Source organism: Littorina saxatilis, linkage group LG7, assembly GCF_037325665.1.
Source record: "Littorina saxatilis isolate snail1 linkage group LG7, US_GU_Lsax_2.0, whole genome shotgun sequence".
Taxonomy (NCBI): domain Eukaryota; kingdom Metazoa; phylum Mollusca; class Gastropoda; order Littorinimorpha; family Littorinidae; genus Littorina; species Littorina saxatilis.
This window is the reverse complement of record NC_090251.1, coordinates 7,558,780-7,566,236: the sequence shown is the minus strand read 5'-3', so window position 1 is coordinate 7,566,236 and position 7,457 is coordinate 7,558,780. Positions and strand designations below refer to the sequence as shown.

Sequence of the window (7,457 nt, the reverse complement as noted above, 5' to 3'; positions counted from 1 at the left end):
TTTACCTATAGTTGCTGACTTTTTTGTCCGTTTGGACTCCTAAATGCGTTTCAGTAACTTATCTTGTGGCCGCCACGTTCGGTTGCTCAGCTTTCCTGACAGCTTATTTATGTGGCTAGGCCTATGTTATGGTGAGGTTCTCCTTACTTTACCTGCGTTTTTGCCTTCTGCTTTGTTAGTTGGTAAGCCATTTCATATTTCGTCATTTCTTTGACAGGAATTTTTGTTATTGCTTAATTTTCGTCCGTTTTGGACTTCTAAATTTTGTCCAGTAACTTATCGCTTGGCCGCCATTTTGTGTATCAGCGTCGCTGACAGTGGTTTACTTGGCTAGGCTTTAGCAGGTATCTACCAGTCCGTAGGACTTGTCGTGGTTTCGGATTTAACATGTTTTTTATGTTTTGTTCGTTACTCTTTCTGCCTTGAACAAACACTTTGTGGGGCAGTCATATACTGTTGTACGTCCTGTTTCTTCTCCTCGCCTTCTCTGCCGTTAGCAGATCAGGTGTTGCAGGTGTCTGCGTTATCTTTGTGAAGAAATTGTCGCGTGCCAAGCCTGCGTCTTCCGTTGGTCCCGCTGTCTGTGGGCGACGTCACCTTGTTGGCTTCTTTGACGCTTCCGGCCGAGACGTTGTCTAGGGCGGATGTTTTGCTTCTTCGTCTTCTACCGCTGTGGTTGGCGATTCAAGTAAGTCGAGCTGGTCCACAGGCCCTCGTGAGGCCGTCGGACAGTCCCTGCTGGGACACAGCTCTTTTCGGCGGGTTCACGACCCGCAAACCCCTGTTCAGTCGCACCCTGGCTTCACTGAAGACCATTGTGTGGCTGAGCAATGGCGGCAGTTGGTTCCGGCTACTTCTCCGACGTACGCACCCGCTGGGGTCGTTTCCGGAGTTGTCTAGCCGTTTCCGACTGCTGCGCTTCCGGCACTCGCCGGAAGCATAGGTCCCCCGATGTACGCACCCGCTGTGGTCGTTTCCGGGGTTGACCAGGTCCCCCGATGTGCGCACCCGCTGTGGTCGTTTCCGGGGTTGACCGGACGTTGCCCACCGGGCATTCGTCCTCTGTTCAGTCGCACCCTGGCTTCCTCGAAGACCATTGTGTGGCGGAGCAGTGGCGGTAGCCGTTTCCGGCGCTGCGCTTCCGGCACTCGCTGGAAGCATAGGTCCTCTGACGTACGCACCCGCTGTGGTCGTTTCCGGGGTTGACCGGACGTTGCCCCCCGGGCATTCGTCCTCTGTTCAGTCACACCCTGGCTTCCTCGAAGACCATTGTGTGGCGGAGCAATGGCGGTAGCCGTTTCTGGCGCTGCGCTTCCGGCACTCGCTGGAAGCATAGGTCCTCTGACGTACGCACCCGCTGTGGTCGTTTCCGGGGTTGACCGGACGTTGCCTTTAGGGCATTCGGGCTTCCGGCCTCCGTCCTCGCATTCGGCGCTTCCGCTTTTCGCGGTCTCGTCTGGTGCTTTCCGGCTCCGCCCGGATGTACTGCTCCTTTCGCTTCCACTTCCTTCAGGATGTCGGTAGCTGAGGAGCAACGCCAGCCCTTCGGGCAGGTGTTGTCTTAGCCCTGGCCGATGTAGTCAGCGTTTCAACCTTCGGTTGTCGCGTCGACTGCCGTTCCGGTGCCGGCGGCTGCAGACTTGCCGTCTTCTCTCTCTTAGCCTGGTCAAGGCATGAGTTAGGACGACGTCGGGGGGGGGACGGATTTCCGGTTTTCCGGTTATGCCGTTTCACCGGCCTTCCACCAGTACGTGGACTTCGGTTTTTTCGCTGGTTGTGTCGGACATTCAGTCTGTCGTCAGCGATTCCACACGTGCTGGTTATCGGGAAAAAGGCTTAACGCTGTCCTCTTAGCTGCGGCAGAGGTCACGTCGAAGTTTTTTCCCGGACGGGGCTTCGGCCTCCTACACTTCCTGTCTGGAAGCATAGGTTCTCCATCACAAGCGCACGTTGTGGCTTGTCTGGGGTTGATCGAGGACTGGCCTACGGGCGTTCGGGTTCCGGCCCCAGTCCTCTTCTGTTCTGTCTCACTCTTGTTCCGTCGTGGGCATTTGTGTTTCACAGGGCAGCAGCCGTTGTCGGCGTGGCGTTTCCGGTTTTACTGGAAGCATAAGTCCTCCATTTCAAGTACACTTTGCGGTTTTGACTGGAGTTGACAGAGGACTGGCCTACGGGCGTTTGGGCTTCCGGCCTCAGTCTACTCTATGCAACTTTCGCTTCCGTTTTTTGCGGTTTTGTCTGCTGCATTTCCGGCTCTGTTCGGATACACTTCTCCTCTTCCTGACACTCCTTCGGAGGTCGGGGGGTGAGGAACAGCGGCTGGCCTACGGGCATTTAGGCTTTCAGCCTCAGCCGGGGCAGTCTTCACTTTACCTGTTGGGTGTTGAGTTTACTGCCTATTCAGTTCGGGTGGCCCTGGACGTTTCCCCTATTCACGACCGTCATTAGGGGGATGAGTCAGGTCTTTTTCCGGTTGGATGGTTTTCCGGTTTCCGGTCATCTCATTCATCAGTTTACCACCAGCAACTGTGACTTCGGTTGCGTTCGTAGCTGAGCTATTCTGGTTTTCAGTCTTTGGTCAGCAATCGAACACGTTCTGGATTTCCGTCGAAGCTCGGAGCTTCGGCTCAGGATTTCCCGTTGGGTGCATCGACATTGGTGGCTTCCTTGTTGGTTGACTTTGTTGTCGATGTCGGACTTCCGTTCCGTGAAGATAGGATGTTTTCCTACTTCCGGTTCCTTAGTCACCTTTTGTAGGTACCACGGTTTGCAGGTTTTGGCTAGGCCATCTCCTCCCGAAAGTGGTATCTCTAGTGTTTTGGTTCTGCCGCTGTTTCTACTATGGTTCAGTTCCGGAACATGCTCAGCCTTGACTGGCCTCGGCTACACGGGCTTCACCTTCTGTTCCTTCTTGCTTATTCAGCCTTTGGAACTTGCCTCCTTTCTCTACTCTGTTGGCCAGCCCTTGCTAGGGTGGGCATGGAGCAGATGAGGCTGCCCTTCCTTCACTACGCTCGTACGGCGGGTGTCGGAGGGACTCGTTTCTTTCGCATTCTCAGTTCCCTGAACAGTCAAAGAGAGTCGCTTAAACTTTGCCTGCAGTAGAGTTTCAGTCGAGTAGAGATCAGCAGGTCTCTGACTGCTTTACAAGGGTTGAAGGAAGGTAAGGCTAGCATACTCAGAAACATGCTTAGCAGAAGCATGCTCATTCCTCTGGTTAAGCTAAGCTGGCAGCCTATAGGCAGCCTTGGCTGGGCAACAGCCATTCCACGTTGCGGCGATGGTGGTTGTTGCCTTCCCGTTTCTTGTGGCTTCGGACTTCGTCTTTTCTTTCCTTTGTTCTCTCTTTTTAAGAGATTGGATAGGACGATTTTCGGTTGGGTGGGGTTCTCTGGATTCAGGTTACCCCTGTTTGGCCACAAACGTTTGGACTTTGGTCCTTGTTGTCTTTCATCGAGTCGGACTATGTCTTTCTCTAGTGATCAGACGCGTTCTGGTGTTTCGTCCAAACTTAAGGTACGCTTGAGTTGGCCTCGGAGGTAACATTCAGATTTTCCTGAGGGGGCATTGTCTTGGACAATGGATGTTTGAGGAGTAGTTCTTTGTGGCTTTCCTCCTCTCTCTCAGGTTTTGGCTACTCTTCTCCTTCGGGCAGAGGTTTAGCTAAGGTTTGGTTCCTGTGACTTCAGTCTTGGGCCTTTCCTCTCTTCTTCCTCATCTTAGTATGAGGCGAGTCCGGATGACGTCCGTTGGGTCGGGTTTCCTTACAGTCGCCCGGCTACAAAAGGCAACTTTGTCTAGGGCCGTTGTCCGTTTTTCTCCGCGTTGGACTCTGTCTTCAGACAGGGACAGACGCGCTCTGGGTTTCTGGCCAAACTCAGGTAGGCTCTTGATTTGGCTAGGAAGTTAACTGCCTGTTTTTTCCCTGAGAACGCTGGTTTCGGGAGTCTTATGGCTGGCTGGCTTCACGGTTTACGTTTACCAGTCTTGGTTTTCTGCTTTAGGTTTTTGATTCACTCTCGATTACCTTCAAGCAGACTGTTTTGGGAACATTCTGGCTTTTAGCCATTTTGTTTATGGTTGCCAGTCACATCGGTTTTGACCACCGTGAGTCCTCACTTCCGGTAGCTTACGCACAGTCGTAAGTGGCTGCTGTCGGGTGCTACCTCTCTCCCTGCGTTCGCAGGGACTGGTAGGGGATGGCTGGCGACCTTCTATTGTGAGTTTTCTCTTCGAGGTGGACTCTGGTACGTAGTGCTTGGATGTCTCTCTCTCGCTCTTTCGTGGGGATTGGTCACTCTTATTTTGAGCTGACTTCTTTCTCACAAGCCTTTTGGGCTTTACTACATCCCAAGGTTTGCAGACTTTGGCATGGTTGTCTTAAGGTCACCGCGGGGGTTCGTCCTTCTCAGTTGAGGGGACAACCTTACGCACGGATCTTCTCAGGACATTAGCATTTCCTTCCAATAAAAGGGGGGGGGGGAAGCTTGTCTTTCCCTTGGCTCGCCAGGGTTATTAATCCAAGGCTTGGGTCTATTCCTGTGCTGTTTTTTACGGCTAGGAGATTGGAAGAAGTGCTGAGCACAGCTTTCTGGATCTCTGAGGTTGTCTCTTACGCTTTTGCCTGAGATACTTCTCGGCTGTCAATCAGGACTTTCCTCGGTTCCCTCACTGCCTGTTGGCAGTGGGCCAGCCCTGCCAAGGGCTTTTTGAGTGGGTTAGATTTTCTTTCCCACTGGGACCGCCCTGATTCTTTGGCAGCGGTCCAGGTTTTCGGCAAGGTTTTTTGAGTGAGTTGGATTTTTCTTTCCCACCGCCTTGTTGTTGCAATCTGCTACATGTGATTCGGAGTAGGAATATGTAATTTAATCGAAAATTTTATTGTAAATTTTCATTTAATAAATATACCTACCCGAATCACATAGTATATTCCCTCCCGCCAACCCCGCTTTTGATTTGGAGAATTTATTCTTTAGGTCGAATGATAGGAACCACGTGTTCAGTAGCAGTGGTGACGTGGCATGCACGAGGGGAGGTAACTCCCCGGGTGTATGGGCATTACCATGGCTACGTTTACACTTTTGTGGTTGGGGTTGCTTCCCTTAGACGGTTAGCCTGTACAGAACCTAGCATCTCCGATTGTGTCAATGCTACATGTGATTCGGGTAGGTATATTTATTAAATGAAAATTTACAATAAAATTTTCGATTTTGTGTGCTCGGAGAATTGCACTCGAGCAACTCCATGAAACTTGTGCAACGGACTTTGCCAAGCACATTGCCATTAACAGTTGGGTTTATTCCAAAAGCCATCTGCTTGAGACGCTTTCAGCAAGTTCACTAGAACCAACATTTGACCTCCAAGAATGTGATTTGGTAGAATGTGACGAGGTGGAGGATTCCAGTGATGATGACATGTGAAGAAAGACCAGGCAACTGACAACAGTGTTGGCTAACTTGAAATGTCAATAGGTCATAGTGTTATGCAGTGTTCATCTTTATAGTTGGGTAGAAGCAGACATTGTTTGCCATTGTCATTTCAATAGCGCTATTTCTCATGATGAACTGAACATGCAAAGGGTACATTACCATTAAACGCTAATTGCTACTTCTGAGTAAATGGATTCATAACCTTGGTGGGTGCTTACAAGGTCCTTGATATGCTGTTTTTGCAAGGAGTATAATCTGCACATACTGTACACGGTAATCAGAACTATTCTTAGGGGGTAATTTACAGTGCATTTGTGACTACAAAGTTTATGCTTTGAACTAGACTTTCTTCTGTTAATTGAGTTAATCTTTGGGGCATGCATATTTTTTGTTTTTGTTGTGTGGGTGGTATTGATGTTATTTACATATTGACATACTCACTGGAATCCTCCTCCTCCTCACAGTCTACCAAATCAAATTCTTGGAGGTCCAATGTTTGTTCTAGTGAACCACTAAGTTGCATAAATATTTGTAAGTTTGCGGACAATACAACTCTTAATTTGGATGGGAGTAAGGAATCGTTTGTTGAATGTGTTAAAACTTACTAGAGATCTTTTTGAATTCTCTGGATTAAAGATAAATAATGAAAAAACTCAAATTGTCTGGATCGGAAGAAAGTAAAATTCATAAGAAAGATATATGAGGGACGTGAACTGGGATTGTTAAAGTATTGGGAGTCGATTTTTCAACAAACACCAACAACATTTTGGAAATTAATTACAATAAAAAGAGATTAAAATAGTTTTGAATGATTGATGCCGAAGACAGTTAACTCCATTCGTTAAAATTATAATTTTGAAAACCATGGTCTTGTCCAAATTGGATTATTTATTAACTGTACCATTGCCAGACCTATCCGAAGCTTTTTTACGAGAAGTTAATGCAGCCTTTTGTTCCTTCCTGTGGAATGGTAAATGTGCAAAGATTCGGGGAAATGTCGTCTGCAGACCTTATTGCCATGATGGTTTAAATATGTATGACATTTATACTTCTGTGGCATGAGTAAAGATAAATTGGATTCGCAGGTTCAAGATGTTGGAATTTCATGTAAAAAGTAGTTTAATTTTTATATGACACCTGGATTGAAAGATATTTAAAGTTGGTGCTGGGTATGGAAATGTGTTACTGAAGCATTATAATAAATGCTGTTCCTTATTTAAGGTAATTGATACCAATGATTGTGTTTCCGAATGTATACATTACAATGTGAACATCACACGAGATCAGGGACTATTGTAAATAAGGCATTGATTGAAAATGATGCACTGTTTGTTCATCAGTTGTTACATTTCAATGGAGATTTGTTACTTTTGAAGTCAAAATTTTTATTTTATTTTATGGAAGTGTGCTTCAGTCCTTAAGAAAATATGAGAGAAAAGTGAAAATTGATTCGTTAAAAGGTTTTCAGATTTGGGATAATAAACCTTGGCAGATTATTTGTAGAGGCAAACAGACCATTAAAGGAGTTTTTTTGAAAATAAAATTTGATAATAACCCTGCTGGCATGACTAGATGAAACATATATTTTTTGCAACATGAACTGGAAACAGATTCATGATATGTGTTTTAAAACAACTTAGGACACACAGTAAAAATGGTTCAAGACCAGATTGCTTCGTGGCATTCTTGATGTTGCCAGCCGGTTATTTGTTCAAAAGATTTTTGACGGTCCACTTATGTCTTTTGTATAAATGGAAATGAAATAATATCCCATATATTTTGGTATTGCCGGCTTGGTCAAACATTTCGGACTGAATTGGAAGATTTGTTAAATAAAAGTTTTATATACAGTCCAAATGTTCTTTTTACATTTGACTTTGCAGACCTTATCAATTTGCCCAGATTTTGTTGTTGTTGATTTTTTTTGAAAGTCACCATGTGACTCTTCAATACAAAATGTCTTACCACATGTTTGATTTGCCTCATATCTGTGTGTGTGGGTGCGTGTGTATGTGTGTGTGTATGTTC

At 46.8% G+C, this 7,457-nt stretch overlaps 1 protein-coding gene across 2 annotated transcripts in view; it reads right to left on the bottom strand.

Moving 5' to 3' along the window:
* LOC138970602 (uncharacterized) overlaps window positions 1-7,457 on the bottom strand; it is a 244,468-nt gene that overhangs the window by 191,135 nt on the left and 45,876 nt on the right. The window lies entirely within an intron of this gene.